We start from the raw sequence: 17,931 nt of genomic DNA on the forward strand, positions 1-17,931 counted from the left end.
AATTACCTAATTAATAAATGAAGACCCCCATACACCTTTATATTGGAATAAATGGCTGCAATTCTTTATTATGATTTACACAATAAATAATTTTTTTTTATCAATGAATCAATAAATTAGAATAAATACTTAACCATCAAAAAACAATTCATTAACTACTAAAACCACAATCCACTTAGCTATAGCTTAGTGATAAATCGCACTAATAAAGCATGAGACAGAAGATAGTAAAAAATAAAATAAAATTTAGGGGGTGGGAGGGCTGGCGCAGTTTAGTTCCTCTTCAAACTGGCACCTCAGTCCAGGCAAGTGATGCAATATAAAGGGGTCAGATTCTCGCAGTTTGCAGCAATAACAAATCCGCAGCTTGGATTTCTCCCCAGTAACGGAAGGCGACCAATCAGCAGAGACCTTACTTCTCCAGCTCCAACTGCTTCTAACCGGTTTAACCTGGATACCTTCTCTAAGATAAAATTCACCTGAGGTAATTTTCCTGTCAAATACAAAAGAAGAGAAAAAAGGGGGCGGGGGGAGGGGAGAGACACAAAAATCCGACAAAACTTTGACCTAACCAAAAGGTGCATGTGCCCTCATGTGTCCCCCAAGCTAAATGGCCTATTCATTCTCACTGGTCCAAAATCCATAAAAAGGTATGGTATTGCTTCGGAGGTGAAGAAGCAAAACTGATCTAAACCTGCATTGCAGTGGGCAAAAAGAAAAGGCTTAGCACCGTCGGTGGCCGCTTCCATTCCCCATGTTTAGACAGCTGGTACAGAGGGGAGCTCTCAAAAAATTAAAAGGCCATACCATTAGAAATTGATAAAAAGGCTTCTGTATTCTGGGCTTTCTAATATATTCTGGATAGTTTTCCAATCTGCACACAAGCACCTTTTTTCACTCAAAAAAATCTTTCTATAAACTGAGACCCTTGTATTACGCACACAAAATGCACCCCTACCTGTTGATGTGCATGGATCCACACCTAACTGAAGAATGAAGCATAATGGCTGCTCCCAGCGAGGAAAACAGCTAGGTCCCATTGTGATGTCATCATCCATGGATGCTGAGGGGTTCCATTGTGACAAGCTCAGTGTTCCATCTAATGAAATTTTCATGGGGGCTGCCATATTGATTTTCTGGAGACTGACATTTTGATTTGCAGTTAAACACAGCAATGAATACAATGAACAAGCAATGTTGGGAAGGGTTTGGATTGTAACAACAGAAGTCAGCAAGGAGGAAAACTAGTCTCTGCGCATTATTGCTTGCCGCTGCATTGGAATACTGGGCTGGAACCTGCTTTTCGATACCTGGAGCAAATAGGGAAGGTACAAAGCTGCTAAGGACATTCAATACTAGCACAAATCTTAAGCATCAAAATAAACACCTGCCCGTCTGGGCTCTAACTAATACTTTTCCCTGATTCACGTCTAAGCACAGCTTTATACACAGGGTTACAGACTCCAAGCGTTAGCAGATTTGCTCACTGAACAAGTCCAGATAGGGAATCCGAGAGCATCCAGGTGTGAGAGCATCCCTCAGTGACCAGAGCTGCAGCTAAGTGAAGGTGATAGTGTTCAAGACCCTGATCCTCCAGAGGAACGACGATTGCTTCCAGGAATGCTGATGAGAGCTGAGGAGCAAAGCTACATACACGGCGGTACTGCATGCTTGTTGGAGAGGCATTTGTTCTGTTCAGAGTCACCAGCGGATGCAGAGCAGACCCGGGTCGGTAAGATCGTGCACACACCTCATTACAGTGTTGGTGCCTAGAGACTGAGTTAGTTAGTTAGGATCTCTGTTTGTGTCAGGCCACAAGTGTTACTACTGTTCATTGCAGGAACTCCATAACTTAAAGTGACATTTCACATTGTAGAGCTGATAAATCCGCACAAACTCAAGCCAGGCTGGTGTTTTGCTCTGAAGGAATACTCAGGGCACTTGCTACAGGACCAGTTAATGGAGAGGGAATACTGTAGATCTGTGTAAGATTGTAAGCTGTTGTGCTGCACCGCGGGCTAGTCCTGTAACACACACCCATACAGTGATTCTTGTTCTTTTCGGATAATAACAGGTAAGGTGTAGGCAGTTTAGTTGTGCCTGCCAGTAGGTAAATTACTGCTCTTTCATCCTGAATCCATCGGAGGGCACTGTGCTGTGCAGCACAAGGGTCTCAGCTTTCGGGCTGGGTGTATGTAAATTTATTGTATGTTACCAGCATTTGTGGTTGTGTTTATTGCCACATTTAAGTAAAATTCTGTTTCGGCAAAAGCTGGTGTTGGGGTTGCTTTCCTCGTTCGTGACTTCACTGTATCCTGGGGAGCCCACCCCAGTACACGGCTAACATCTTGGGGTAGTCGGCAGGATACAGCAACCGCTATGAACAGGAACGTGGCGGGAGACCTTCCCCTGTCACCAATGGCACTGGTCCCGCTGATACAACTTTCCCCCGCCATGCCCGAACCAGTAGAATACATCCCCGTGGGGGCGCTGTTGCGTCATCTGCCAAAATTTGACGGTAAAAACATGATGTTGCAGGACTGGACTGAAAGGGTGCGGAGTGCGGTTAGAATGTGTAACCTGACCCCCGAGCTACGGGCAGAGGTAGCATTGGGGTTCTAGAGGGTGACATCAGATGGACAGTGATGGTAAGGCCCGAATCTGAGAGAGACACCCTAGAGAAAATATTTTCCCCGCTGGAGAATGCCCAGGGGGGCGTGCTAAAGTAGTGCAGTTGTGGAGCCACTTTTTCAATCGACCACAGCGAGAGGCCGAGACCCTGATGCAGTACTCCAATGCCCTACAGGAGACGCAAAATGAAATACAGCGTCGAGATCCAGAGCCCATGGGAGCCTTCCAGCAGGTGGACCAGCTACTACGAGACCAATTCATAGTGGGGCTCTCCATCAAGTTCTTACAGGACAAATTGCAAGAGATGACCCGGACGATGGCTGACATGAGGATGATGGCTGACATGACATTCTACAGCGTCTACCTAGACACCGTGGAGAGAGAGGAAGAGCACATGCCTGTGGTGGTGAGAGTAGTCCTAATAACCCCTATATGTAGCAGTGGACCTGTCAAAGTTATGAAGAGGCTCATGCCCCTACATACCGTAACTTCGGTGCAGCCAGCGCCAGTCTAACTGTAAGACAGCTTCCCAGCCTAAAACATGCGTAGAAAATAATGAATGAGACATGCTTGCCAGGCCATCCCCTTCCCACGCCACACCCACTTTTTTAGACCTGCAGGGAAAAGTTGCAGATTGCGCTACAATCTACACCTAAAATACTCCTAAGGCTACTTTCACATCTGCGTTTTTAATTCAGGTTTTGAGATCCAGCAGAGGATCTGAAAACCTGAATAAACTCATTCTGATTGTACCCATTCATCATGCAAAACTGATCAGTATGCATCAGTTCAGTTCAGTGGCGTTTTAGGGCCCGACACAAAAACCGCTGTAAGCAGCATTTTTGTATCCGGTTTGCAAAACTAAACAAACCTGATAAGGCATGAAAATACATATGTCAATGGTGCCTGATACGTTTTTTTTTTCATAACAGAGAAAAATGGATTCGGCACCCATTGACTAAGGGTACTTTCACACTAGCGGCAAGGAACTCCGGCAGGCTGTTCCGACGGGTGAACATGTCATAGTTTTATTTCGGCCGCCTCTCGGCATTACCGTGCCGAAACTCCGGCCCACCCCCATTATAGTCAATGGGGCCAAAGCGGTAGTCGGGGGCACTCGTGCACTAGCAGCAGCACGGATCCGACAGGCTGTTCACCCACGGGAACAGCTTCCTGGAGTTCCTTGCCGCTAGTGTGAAACTAGCCTTAAAATGATTCCAATGCCTGATCAGGTTTGTTCAGTTTTGATTTATTAAAACCAGATCTGGCCGAAACAGAGCCATCAGGATGCATTAAATGGAACGGATCCTTTTATCCCCACTTTCACAATTGTGTTTATAATTCCGGTATTGAGATCTGGCAGAGGATCTCAATATCACAATTAAACAGATTTGTTTTGATTTTCCACATCAGGATGCATCCGTTCCATTAGGATGCGATTGTGTGAAATCAAAACGGAAAAACGGATCTGTAACTACATACATTGAAAGTTAATGGGTGACGGATCTGTTTTTTTTAGACTCCTAATAACAACCCTCTGTTTTCTGTCACTGATCCATCACCATTGACTTACATTGTTTTCAGTACCAGATCCGTTTAGTTTTTTTTCCATTTTTACGACCGGACACAAAACTACGGCTTGCAGCGGCTTTGTGCCCAGTCACAAAACGCAATGCTGCCAGAACATAAGACATGCTGATGCATCCTGAATGGATCTCTTTCCAATCAGAACGCATAGGACAAAACTGAATCTGTTTTTTCCCAGTATTGATATCCTTGCGAAAGTAGCCTAATTCAGGTTTTCAGATCCTTTGCCAGATCTCAAAACCTGAATTGAAAACGCAGATGTGAAAGTAGCCTAATCTAGGCGCATTTCAGGATAATAAATGACCCCATATGCATTCACCTTAAAGGGGTTATACAATTTCACAGGGCCCCTCAGAGGGAATATATCTCCCCCCCGACACCGGATGTTTTCATCTGTGTACAGGGAGAAGCAGCAGCGGCGGTGGGGGACCAGGAACGGCGCAGGGAGCGGGGTAAGTATATTTACTCTGAGGGGTCTGGGAAATGCGGGGGGGGTGTTTTTGAAATTGGATAACCCCTTTAACTGTGTCATATGAAAGAGAATGTGGTACATTGTTTCATACACAGTTGTGTAAGGTTAACTCAAGGTTTACCAGCCATGCATTAGCTCGAGGAGTATATAAATTTAGCCTTGCACATAACTCAATAGTGCACGTGCACTCAGTCATTCCATCTGAAGGGAGGAAACACAACACATGACCTGGCAAATATTTTCAAAGAGGAATAGTCATTAATAAATATATATATATATATATATATATATATATATAAAAAGAAGGACGTATGTATGTTAGTATGTACCGTTCCTGAGATATTCCCAAAAAATTACCTGCATTAGCCAAGACTTTCTCTTCATATCCCAACTGCCATACACATGGTCACATGTTTCTTATCATCCAATAGAAGCTCACAGGCCCTTAGTCTCCACATACACACAGTTTTACTCCAGGTTTCCATAACATCCCAGCCATTTTTCTTCACTGCTGTAGGTCAGCTTTAGGCTAGGACTACACGACGACATGTGTTGCGCGACAATAAGTCCCCCACTACTATCTCCTATGGTTAACCTAATATCAGTCTGTGTATTTATTTCCAGGTGCTGTGCAGTGTGCATTCATAATCTTGTTATGTAACTTTTTACGTGTAATGTGCATGGTTCACTAGTAGGTGGCAGCAAACACGGCAGAGCTATCTCACAGAGAATGGAGCTTTCTATTCCATGTGGTGTGGTGGGTGTGTCCCACTTGCTGCAGGGAGAGAGGAGTGTAGTTAGAGTTAGTTTAGCTTACCCCCTGCTAGGGGAAGGTGCTAGTGTACCCCCATGCTAGGGAAAGGCAGCAGGTGCATGTCCCTGTTGGACGGGCCTTGTCTGAACCAGCTAGAGCACCTTCAGCTCTGCTGAACATGGAGGCAGAAGCGTGAAGCCTCAGAAACCAGGAGTAAAGTGTTCCCTGGACAAAGCTAGAGACAGACCAGACTACAGAGTGAAGTACAGCCTAAAGAGGAAGCTGAGTTCTACAGCCAGCCTGTAAGCACAGCAGAGCCAGAGAGCAACAGACACAGAATAGAGGAGTTTGCCTTTCACAGTTAATGCCAAAGCCTGCTGGAAACCAAGACAAAGCCTATGAATCGTTTGGAGAAAAGTTTATTCAAGTAAAGCTGTTATCAACTTCATCACAAGGTCTGGATTCAATTTATTTCATCAACCCCTTCACCAACAAACCCTCTTTTCCGTTGCTGCGGAGCCAACGCCTAGGGTCCAGCATATCCAGGTAGGAGCACCGTGACACGTGCCCCAACATTAAGGGACATTATAGGCTGCCCTACACCACTCTGGCATTCCTACACCTGGGTACCATCCACAGTATCACTAAAAAGGGTCCCTGTGCCCTTGTTGCTTCACTGCAACTGGCGTCACAAAAACAATTACTACTTTTTCCTCTTTAAGGGTCCTGGGTGGAGGAGCCCGCTGCATTATCCTGCAAGTTGATCCAGAGGAAGGCAACAAAAAAAAACCACTGAGGTAGAAGCCAATTTTCCTAATTTTAGGGGAAAAATTCCTTACCAACTCTAAACAGGCAATCAGAATAACTGGATCAACGACCCCTCTTTAGTAGCTATAGCTTGTAATATTATTGCACTCCAGAAATACATCCAGGCCCCTCTTGAACACTTTTAGTGAACTCACTATCACCACCTCCTCAGGCAGAGTGTTCTATAGTTTCACTGCTCTTACCGTAAAGAATCCTCTTTATATGTTTGTGTACAAACCTTCTTTCCTCCAGACACAGAGGATGTCCCCTCGTCACAGTCACAGTCCTGGGGATAAAAGATGATGGGAGAGATCTCTGGAGCCAAGAACTGTACACAGTACTCCATGTGTGGTCTGACCAGTGATTTGTAAAGTGGTAGGACTATGTTCTCATCACGGGCATCTATGCCCCTTTTGATGAAACCCATTATCTTATTGGCCTTGGCAGCAGCTGCCTGACACTGGTTTCTACTGCTTAGTTTGCTGTTCACTAAAAGTCCTTTTCCATGTCAGTGTTAGGCCTCATGCACACGACCGTTGTGTGCATCCGTGGCCGTTGTGCCGTTTTTTTTTCACGGACCCATTGACTTTCAATGGGTCCGTGGAAAAATCGGAAAATGCACCGTTTGGCAGCCGCATCCGTGAGCCGTGTTTCCTGGCCGTGAAAAAAATAGGACCTGTCCTATTTTTTTCACGGCCAACGGTTCACGGGCCCATTCAAGTCAATGGGTCCGTGAAAGAACACGGATGCACACAAGATTGGCATCCGTGTCCGTGATCCGTGGCCGTAGGTTTTAGTTTCATACAGACGGATCCGAAGATCCGTCTGCATAAAAGCTTTTTCAGAGCTGAGTTTTCACTTCGTGAAAACTCAGATCCGACAGTATATTCTAACACAGAAGCGTTCCCATGGTGATGGGACGCTTCTAGTTAGAATACACTACAAACTGTGTACAAGACTGCCCCCTGCTGCCTGGCAGCACCCGATCTCTTACAGGGGGATATGATAGTACAATTAACCCCATCAGGTGCGGCACCTGAAGGGGTTAATTGTACTATCATATCCCCCTGTAAGAGATCAGGGCTGCCAGGCAGCAGGGGACAGTCATGTACACAGTTTTTTTGTATATTCTAACCTGAAGCGTCTCCATCACCATGGGAACGCCTCTGTGTTAGAATATACTGTCGGAAATGAGTTTCACGATGTAGCTCATATCCGACAGTATATTCTAACATAGAGGCGTTCCCATGGTGATGGGGACGCTACAAGTTAAAATATACCATCGGATTGGAGAAAACTCCAATCCGATGGTATAACAGAACTCCAGACTTTACATTGAAAGTCAATGGGGACGGATCCGTTTGAAATTGCACCATATTGTGTCAACATCAAACGGATCCGTCCCCATTGACTTGCATTGTAATTCAGGACGGATCCGTTTGGCTCCGCACGGCCAGGCGGACACCAAAATGACTTTTTTTTCATGTCCGTGGATCCTCCAAAAATCAAGGAAGACCCACGGACGGAAAAACGGTCACGGATCACGGACCCACGGACCCCGTTTTTGCGGGCCGTGAAAAAAAACTGTCGTGTGCATGAGGCCTTACCCAGTGTTTTACCATTTAGTATGTACGGGTGACTTGCATTATTCCTTCCCATGTGCATAACTTTACATTTGTCAGTGTTAAACCTCGTCTGCCACTTATCTGCTCAAGCCTCTGATCTATCCAGATCCATCTGTAGTAGTATACTGTCCTCTTCCGTGTCAATTACTTTACACCGTTTAGTGTCATCTGCAAAAATTGATATTTTACTGTGTAAGCCTTCTATAAGATCATTAATAAATATATTGAAGAGAATAGGGCCCAATACTGACCCCTGAAGTACTCCACTAGTGACAGTGACCCAATCTGAGTATGTACCATTAATAACAACCCTCTGTTTTCTGTCACTGAGCCAGTTACTTACCCACATACAGACGTTTTCTCCCAGTCTAAGGGCTCTTTCACACCTGCGTTATTGTCTTCCGGCATAGAGTTCCGTTGTCGGGGCTCTATGCCGGAAGAATCCTGATCAGGATTATCCTAATGCATTCTGAATGGAGTGAAATCCGTTCAGGATGCATCAGGATGTCTTCAGTTCCGGAACGGAACGTTTTTTGGCCGGAGAAAATACCGCAGCATGCTGCGTTTTTTGCTCCGGCCCAAAAAACTGAAGACTTGCCGCAAGGCCGGATCCGGCCTTAAGCTAAACGTCGTTTCAGCGCATTGCCGGATACGACGTTTAGCTTTTTTAGAGTGGTTACCATGGCTGCCGGGACGCTAAAGTCCTGGCAGCCATGGTAAAGTGTAGCGGGGAGCGGGGGAGCAGCATACTTACCATCCGTGCGGCTCCCGGGCGCTCCAGAGTGAAGTCAGGGCGCCCCAGGCGCATGAATGACGTGATTGCATGGCACGTCATCCATGCGCATTGGGGCGCTCTGACGTCACTCTGGAGCGCCCCGGGAGCCGCACGGATGGTAAGTATACTGCTCCCCCGCTCCCCGCTCCTACTATGGCAACCAGGACTTTAATAGCGTCCTGGCTGCCATAGTAACACTGAAAGCATTTTGATCCGTCTTCAAATGCTTTCAGTACACTTGCGTTTTTCCAGATCCGGCGTGTAATTCCGGCAAGTGGAGTACACGCTGGATCCGGACAACGCAAGTGTGAAAGAGGCCTAAGCATTGTCATTTTATATACTAACCTTTTATGCGGTACAGTGCCAAATGCTTTGGAGAAGTCCAGATATACGACATTCATTGATTCGTCGCTATCAAGTCTAGAACCTTCCTCCTCATAGTAACTGATTAAATTAGTTTAATATGACCGATCCCTCATGAAGCCATGCTGGCGTTATTTGCTTATTTTCATTGAGGTACTCCAAGATAGCATCTCTTAGCCCCCTTTCACATGGGCGAATATTCCACGCGGGTGCAATGCGTGAGGTGAACGCATTGCACCCGCACTGAATCCTGACCCATTCACTTCAATGGGGCTGTGTACATGAGCGATGTTTTTCACGCATCAATTGTGCGGATGTGGTGTGATTTTCACACATGGTTGCTGAGTAGATGAGGGATGTATGACCCGGGACCCCATTTACTTTATTATTTTCCATTATAACATGGTTATAATGGAAAATAATCACATTCTTTAATACAGAATGCTAAGTATAATGTCAATTGAGGGTTAAAAAATAATAAAAACATAACTGACCTCATTCACTTGATCGCGCAGCCGGAATCCTCTTCTTTGTTCTTCTTGAAAGACCTGCAAAAGGACCTTCGCTGACGTCATTGTGCTCACCACGTGATGAGCGCAGTGATGTCAGCGCAGGTCCTGCTGAATGAAGATAAAAGGTCCTTCCATCTTCATTCAGCAGGACCTGCGCTGACATCACCGCACTCACCACATGGTAAGCGCGACGACATCAGCGAAGGTCTTTTTGCAGGTCCTTCAAGAAGAACAAAGTAGAGGATCCCGGCTGCGCGATCAAGTGGACGGGGTAAGTAATGTTTTTACTATTTTTTTAACCCTCAATTGACATTATACTCAATGCTATTATTTTCCATTAAAATCGTGTTATAATGGAAAATAATAAAATCTACAGAACACCAAACCCAAACCCGAACTTCAGTGAAGAAGTCTGGGTTCGGGTCTGGGTACCACATTCAGTTTTTTCTCACGCGCGTGCAAAATGCATTGCTGACTAGGGATGAGCGAACTCGAACTGTATAGTTCGGGTTCGTACCGAATTTTGGGGTGTCCGTGACACGGACCCGAACCCGGACATTTTCGTAAAAGTCCGGGTTCGGGTTCGGTGTTCGTCGCTTTCTTGGCGCTTTTGTGACGCTTTCTTGGCGCTTTTTGAAAGGCTGCAAAGCAGCCAATCAACAAGCGTCATACTACTTGCCCCAAGAGGCCGTCACAGCCATGCCTACTATTGGCATGGCTGTGATTGGCCAGAGCACCATGTGACCCAGCCTCTATTTAAGCTGGAGTCACATAGCGACGCCCGTCACTCTGCTCTGATTAGCGTAGGGAGAGGTTGCGGATGCGACAGTAGGGCGAGATTAGGCAGATTAACTCCTCCAAAGGACTTCACTTGATTAATCGATCGATCTGCAGCTGTGCATCATTGAGCTGCTGAAATTCAAATGCTCACTCACTGTTTTTAGGCTGCCCAGACCGTTTGTCAGTCACTTTTTTCTGGGGTGATCGGCGGCCATTTTGTGTCTTGTGCGGTGCTGCGACCAAGTGCATCCAAGCTGCGACCAAGTGCATTTAACCCTCAATGGTGTGGTTGTTTTTTGGCTAAAGCCTACATCAGGGTGAAGCTGTCACACCAAGTGCATTTAACCAGCAATAGTCTGTTCATTTTTTGGCCATATACTAAATCAGGGGCAAGCTGCGCCTGTCACCAAGTGCATTTAACCCTCAATGGTGTGGTTGTTTTTTGGCTAAAGCCTACATCAGGGTGAAGCTGTCACACCAAGTGCATTTAACCAGCAATAGTCTGTTTATTTTTTGGCCATATACTACATCAGGGGCAAGCTGCGCCCGTCACCAAGTGCATTTAACCCTCAGTAGTGTGGTTGGTCAAGCTGTGACACCAAGTGCATTTAACCAGCAATAGTCTGTTCATTTTTTGGCCATATACTACATCAGGGGCAAGCTGCGCCCGTCACCAAGTGCATTTAACCCTCAGTAGTGTGGTTGGTCAAGCTATCACACCAAGTGCATTTAACCAGCAATAGTCTGTTCATTTTTTGGCCATATACTAAATCAGGGGCAAGCTGCGCCCGTCACCAAGTGCATTTAACCAGCAATAGTCTGTTCATTTTTTGGCCATATACTACATCAGGGGCAAGCTGCGCCCGTCACCAAGTGCATTTAACCCTCAGTAGTGTGGTTGGTCAAGCTATCACACCAAGTGCATTTAACCAGCAATAGTCTGTTCATTTTTTGGCCATATACTAAATCAGGGGCAAGCTGCGCCCGTCACCAAGTGCATTTAACCAGCAATAGTCTGTTCATTTTTTGGCCATATACTACATCAGGGGCAAGCTGCGCCCGTCACCAAGTGCATTTAACCCTCAGTAGTGTGGTTCGTCAAGCTGTGACACCAAGTGCATTTAACCAGCAATAGTCTGTTCATTTTTTGGCCATATACTACATCAGGGGCAAGCTGCGCCCGTCACCAAGTGCATTTAACCAGCAATAGTGTGGTTATTTTTTGGCCATATCCCAGTCTAATTCTGTCACTAAATCCATACCGGTCACCCAGCGCCTAAATACTAGGCCTCAAATTTATATCCCGCTAAATCTCTCGTTACCGCTGTCCTGTTGTGGCTGGGAAAGTTATTTAGTGTCCGTCAAAGCACATTTTTTGTTCTGGGTTGAAGTACAATTCCCAATTTAGCAATTTCATAATTTAGTGGTTCCTGCTATATCAGAGCTATTTGAAATCTATCCCTAAAAGGGTATATAATATTCAAGGTGCACGTAGGGTCATTCAGAATAACTTTACACACACGCTACTGTGCATTTCCAAGTCTAATTCTGTCGCTAAATCCATACCGGTCACCCAGCGCCTAAATACTAGGCCTCAAATTTATATCCCGCTAAATCTCTCGTTACCGCTGTACTGTTGTGGCTGGGAAAGTTATTTAGTGTCCGTCAAAGCACATTTTTTGTTCTGGGTTGAAGTACAATTCCCAATTTAGCAATTTCATAATTTAGTGGTTCCTGCTATATCAGAGCTATTTGAAATCTATCCCTAAAAGGGTATATAATATTCAAGGTGCACATAGGGTCATTCAGAATAACTTCACACACACGCTACTGTGCATTTCCAAGTCTAATTCTGTCGCTAAATCCATACCGGTCACCCAGCGCCTAAATACTAGGCCTCAAATTTATATCCCGCTAAATCTCTCGTTACCGCTGTACTGTTGTGGCTGGGAAAGTTATTTAGTGTCCGTCAAAGCACATTTTTTGTTCTGGGTTGAAGTACAATCCCAATTTAGCAATTTCATAATTTAGTGGTTCCTGCTATATCAGAGCTATTTGAAATCTATCCCTAAAAGGGTATATAATATTCAAGGTGCACATAGGGTCATTCAGAATAACTTCACACACACGCTACTGTGCATTTCCAAGTCTAATTCTGTCACTAAATCCATACCGGTCACCCAGCGCCTAAATACTAGGCCTCAAATTTATATCCCGCTAAATCTCTCGTTACCGCTGTCCTGTTGTGGCTGGGAAAGTTATTTAGTGTCCGTCAAAGCACATTTTTTGTTCTGGGTTGAAATACAATTCCCAATTTAGCAATTTCATAATTTAGTGGTTTCTGCTATATCAGAGCTATTTGAAATCTATCCCTAAAAGGGTATATAATATTCAAGGTGCACATAGGGTCATTCAGAATAACTTCACACACACGCTACTGTGCATTTCCAAGTCTAATTCTGTCACTAAATCCATACCGGTCACCCAGCGCCTAAATACTAGGCCTCAAATTTATATCCCGCTAAATCTCTCGTTACCGCTGTCCTGTTGTGGCTGGGAAAGTTATTTAGTGTCCGTCAAAGCACATTTTTTGTTCTGGGTTGAAATACAATTCCCAATTTAGCAATTTCATAATTTAGTGGTTTCTGCTATATCAGAGCTATTTGAAATCTATCCCTAAAAGGGTATATAATATTCAAGGTGCACATAGGGTCATTCAGAATAACTTCACACACACGCTACTGTGCATTTCCAAGTCTAATTCTGTCACTAAATCCATACCGGTCACCCAGCGCCTAAATACTAGGCCTCAAATTTATATCCCGCTAAATCTCTCGTTACCGCTGTCCTGTTGTGGCTGGGAAAGTTATTTAGTGTCCGTCAAAGCACATTTTTTGTTCTGGGTTGAAATACAATTCCCAATTTAGCAATTTCATAATTTAGTGGTTTCTGCTATATCAGAGCTATTTGAAATCTATCCCTAAAAGGGTATATAATATTCAAGGTGCACATAGGGTCATTCAGAATAACTTCACACACACGCTACTGTGCATTTCCAAGTCTAATTCTGTCACTAAATCCATACCGGTCACCCAGCGCCTAAATACTAGGCCTCAAATTTATATCCCGCTAAATCTCTCGTTACCGCTGTCCTGTTGTGGCTGGGAAAGTTATTTAGTGTCCGTCAAAGCACATTTTTTGTTCTGGGTTGAAGTACAATTCCCAATTTAGCAATTTCATAATTTAGTGGTTCCTGCTATATCAGAGCTATTTGAAATCTATCCCTAAAAGGGTATATAATATTCAAGGTGCACATAGGGTCATTCAGAATAACTTCACACACACGCTACTGTGCATTTCCAAGTCTAATTCTGTCACTAAATCCATACCGGTCACCCAGCGCCTAAATACTAGGCCTCAAATTTATATCCCGCTAAATCTCTCGTTACCGCTGTACTGTTGTGGCTGGGAAAGTTATTTAGTGTCCGTCAAAGCACATTTTTTGTTCTGGGTTGAAGTACAATTCCCAATTTAGCAATTTCATAATTTAGTGGTTCCTGCTATATCAGAGCTATTTGAAATCTATCCCTAAAAGGGTATATAATATTCAAGGTGCACATAGGGTCATTCAGAATAACTTCACACACACGCTACTGTGCATTTCCAAGTCTAATTCTGTCACTAAATCCATACCGGTCACCCAGCGCCTAAATACTAGGCCTCAAATTTATATCCCGCTGAATTTGAATACAATACATTGGGCCAAATAATATTTTTGTTGTTGTGGTGAACCATAACAATGAGAAAAACATCTAGTAAGGGACGCGGACGTGGACATGGTCGTGGTGGTGTTAGTGGACCCTCTGGTGCTGGGAGAGGACGTGGCCGTTCTGCCACATCCACACGTCCTAGTGTACCAACTACCTCAGGTCCCAGTAGCCGCCAGAATTTACAGCGATATATGGTGGGGCCCAATGCCGTTCTAAGGATGGTAAGGCCTGAGCAGGTACAGGCATTAGTCAATTGGGTGGCCGACAGTGGATCCAGCACGTTCACATTATCTCCCACCCAGTCTTCTGCAGAAAGCGCACAGATGGCGCCTGAAAACCAACCCCATCAGTCTGTCACATCACCCCCATGCATACCAGGGAAACTGTCTCAGCCTCAAGTTATGCAGCAGTCTCTTATGCTGTTTGAAGACTCCGCTGGCAGGGTTTCCCAAGGGCATCCACCTAGCCCTTCCCCAGCGGTGAAAGATATAGAATGCACTGACGCACAACCACTTATGTTTCCTGATGATGAGGACATGGGAATACCACCTCAGCATGTCTCTGATGATGACGAAACACAGGTGCCAACTGCTGCGTCTTTCTGCAGTGTGCAGACTGAACAGGAGGTCAGGGATCAAGACTGGGTGGAAGACGATGCAGGGGACGATGAGGTCCTAGACCCCACATGGAATGAAGGTCGTGCCACTGACTTTCACAGTTCGGAGGAAGAGGCAGTGGTGAGACCGAGCCAACAGCGTAGCAAAAGAGGGAGCAGTGGGCAAAAGCAGAACACCCGCCGCCAAGAGACTCCGCCTGCTACTGCCCGCCGCCATCTGGGACCGAGCACCCCAAAGGCAGCTTCAAGGAGTTCCCTGGCATGGCACTTCTTCAAACAATGTGCTGACGACAAGACCCGAGTGGTTTGCACGCTGTGCCATCAGAGCCTTAAGCGAGGCATTAACATTCTAAACCTGAGCACAACCTGCATGACCAGGCACCTGCATGCAAAGCATGAACTGCAGTGGAGTAAACACCTTAAAACCAAGGAAGTCACTCAGGCTCCGCCTGCTACCTCTTCTGCTGCTGCCGCCTCGGCCTCTTCTGCTGCTGCCGCCTCGGCCTCTTCCTCCGCCTCTGGAGGAACGTTGGCACCTGCCGCCCAGCAAACAGGGGATGTACCACCAACACCACCACCTCCGTCACCAAGCGTCTCAACCATGTCACACGGCAGCGTTCAGCTCTCCATCTCACAAACATTTCTCCATCTCACAAACATTTGAGAGAAAGCGTAAATTCCCACCTAGCCACCCTCGATCCCTGGCCCTGAATGCCAGCATTTCTAAACTACTGGCCTATGAAATGCTGTCATTTAGGCTGGTGGACACAGACAGCTTCAAACAGCTCATGTCGCTTGCTGTCCCACAGTATGTTGTTCCCAGCTGCCACTACTTCTCCAAGAGAGCCGTGCCTTCCCTGCACAACCAAGTATCCGATAAAATCAAGTGTGCACTGCGCAACGCCATCTGTGGCAAGGTCCACCTAACCACAGATACGTGGACCAGTAAGCACGGCCAGGGACGCTATATCTCCCTAACTGCACACTGGGTAAATGTAGTGGCAGCTGGGCCCCAGGCGGAGAGCTGTTTGGCGCACGTCCTTCCGCCGCCAAGGATCGCAGGGCAACATTCTTTGCCTCCTGTTGCCACCTCCTCCTTCTCGGCTTCCTCCTCCTCTTCTTCCACCTGCTCATCCAGTCAGCCACACACCTTCACCACCAACTTCAGCACAGCCCGGGGTAAACGTCAGCAGGCCATTCTGAAACTCATATGTTTGGGGGACAGGCCCCACACCGCACAGGAGTTGTGGCGGGGTATTGAACAACAGACCGACGAGTGGTTGCTGCCGGTGAGCCTCAAGCCCGGCCTGGTGGTGTGTGATAATGGGCGAAATCTCGTTGCAGCTCTGGGACTAGCCAATTTGACGCACATCCCTTGCTTGGCGCATGTGCTGAATTTGGTGGTGCAGAAGTTCATTCACAACTACCCCGACATGTCAGAGCTGCTGCATAAAGTGCGGGCCGTCTGTTCGCGCTTCCGGCGTTCACATCCTGCTGCTGCTCGCCTGTCTGCACTACAGCGTAACTTCGGCCTTCCCGCTCACCGCCTCATATGCGACGTGCCCACCAGGTGGAACTCCACCTTGCACATGCTGGACAGACTGTGCGAGCAGCAGCAGGCCATAGTGGAGTTTCAGCTGCAGCACGCACGGGTCAGTCGCACTACAGAACAGCACCACTTCACCACCAATGACTGGGCCTCCATGCGAGACCTGTGTGCCCTGTTGCGCTGTTTCGAGTACTCCACCAACATGGCCAGTGGCGATGACACCGTTATCAGCGTTACAATACCACTTCTATGTCTCCTTGAGAAAACACTTAGGGCGATGATGGAAGAGGTGGCCCAGGAGGAGGAGGAGGAGGAGGAGGAAGAGGGGTCATTTTTAGCACTTTCAGGCCAGTCTCTTCGAAGTGACTCAGAGGGAGGTTTTTGGCAACAGCAGAGGCCAGGTACAAATGTGGCCAGCCAGGGCCCACTACTGGAGGACGAGGAGGACGAGGAGGACGAGGATGAGGAGGAGGTGGAGGAGGATGAGGATGAAGCATGGTCACAGCGGGGTGGCACCCAACGCAGCTCGGGTCCATCACTGGTGCGTGGCTGGGGGGAAAGGCAGGACGATGACGATACGCCTCCCACAGAGGACAGCTTGTCCTTACCCCTGGGCAGCCTGGCACACATGAGCGACTACATGCTGCAGTGCCTGCGCAACGACAGCAGAGTTGCCCACATTTTAACCTGTGCGGACTACTGGGTTGCCACCCTGCTGGATCCACGCTACAAAGACAATGTGCCCACCTTACTTCCTGCACTGGAGCGTGATAGGAAGATGCGCGAGTACAAGCGCACGTTGGTAGACGCGCTACTGAGAGCATTCCCAAATGTCACAGGGGAACAAGTGGAAGCCCAAGGCCAAGGCAGAGGAGGAGCAAGAGGTCGCCAAGGCAGCTGTGTCACGGCCAGCTCCTCTGAGGGCAGGGTTAGCATGGCAGAGATGTGGAAAACTTTTGTCAACACGCCACAGCTAACTGCACCACCACCTGATACGCAACGTGTTAGCAGGAGGCAACATTTCACTAACATGGTGGAACAGTACGTGTGCACACCCCTCCACGTACTGACTGATGGTTCGGCCCCATTCAACTTCTGGGTCTCTAAATTGTCCACGTGGCCAGAGCTAGCCTTTTATGCCTTGGAGGTGCTGGCCTGCCCGGCAGCCAGCGTTTTGTCTGAACGTGTATTCAGCACGGCAGGGGGCGTCATTACAGACAAACGCAGCCACCTGTCTACAGCCAATGTGGACAAGCTGACGTTCATAAAAATGAACCAGGCATGGATCCCACAGGACCTGTCCGTCCCTTGTCCAGATTAGACATTAACTACCTCCCCTTAACCATATATTATTGGACTCCAGGGCACTTCCTCATTCAATCCTATTTTTATTTTCATTTTACCATTATATTGCGAGGCTACCCAAAGTTGAATGAACCTCTCCTCTGTCTGGGTGCCAGGGCCTAAATATATGCCAATGGACTGTTGCAGTGGTGGCTGACGTGAAGCCTCATTCTCTGCTATGACATGCAGACTAATTCTCTGCTGACATGAAGCCAGATTGTCTGTTACGGGACCTCTCTCCTCTGCCTGGGTGCTGGGCCTAAATTTATGAAAATGGACTGTTGCAGTGGTGGGTGACGTGAAGCCTCATTCTCTGCTATGACATGCAGACTGATTCTCTGCTGAC

The sequence above is a fragment of the Bufo gargarizans genome, chromosome 5, assembly GCF_014858855.1.
Source record: "Bufo gargarizans isolate SCDJY-AF-19 chromosome 5, ASM1485885v1, whole genome shotgun sequence".
NCBI classification, from domain to species: Eukaryota; Metazoa; Chordata; class Amphibia; order Anura; family Bufonidae; genus Bufo; species Bufo gargarizans.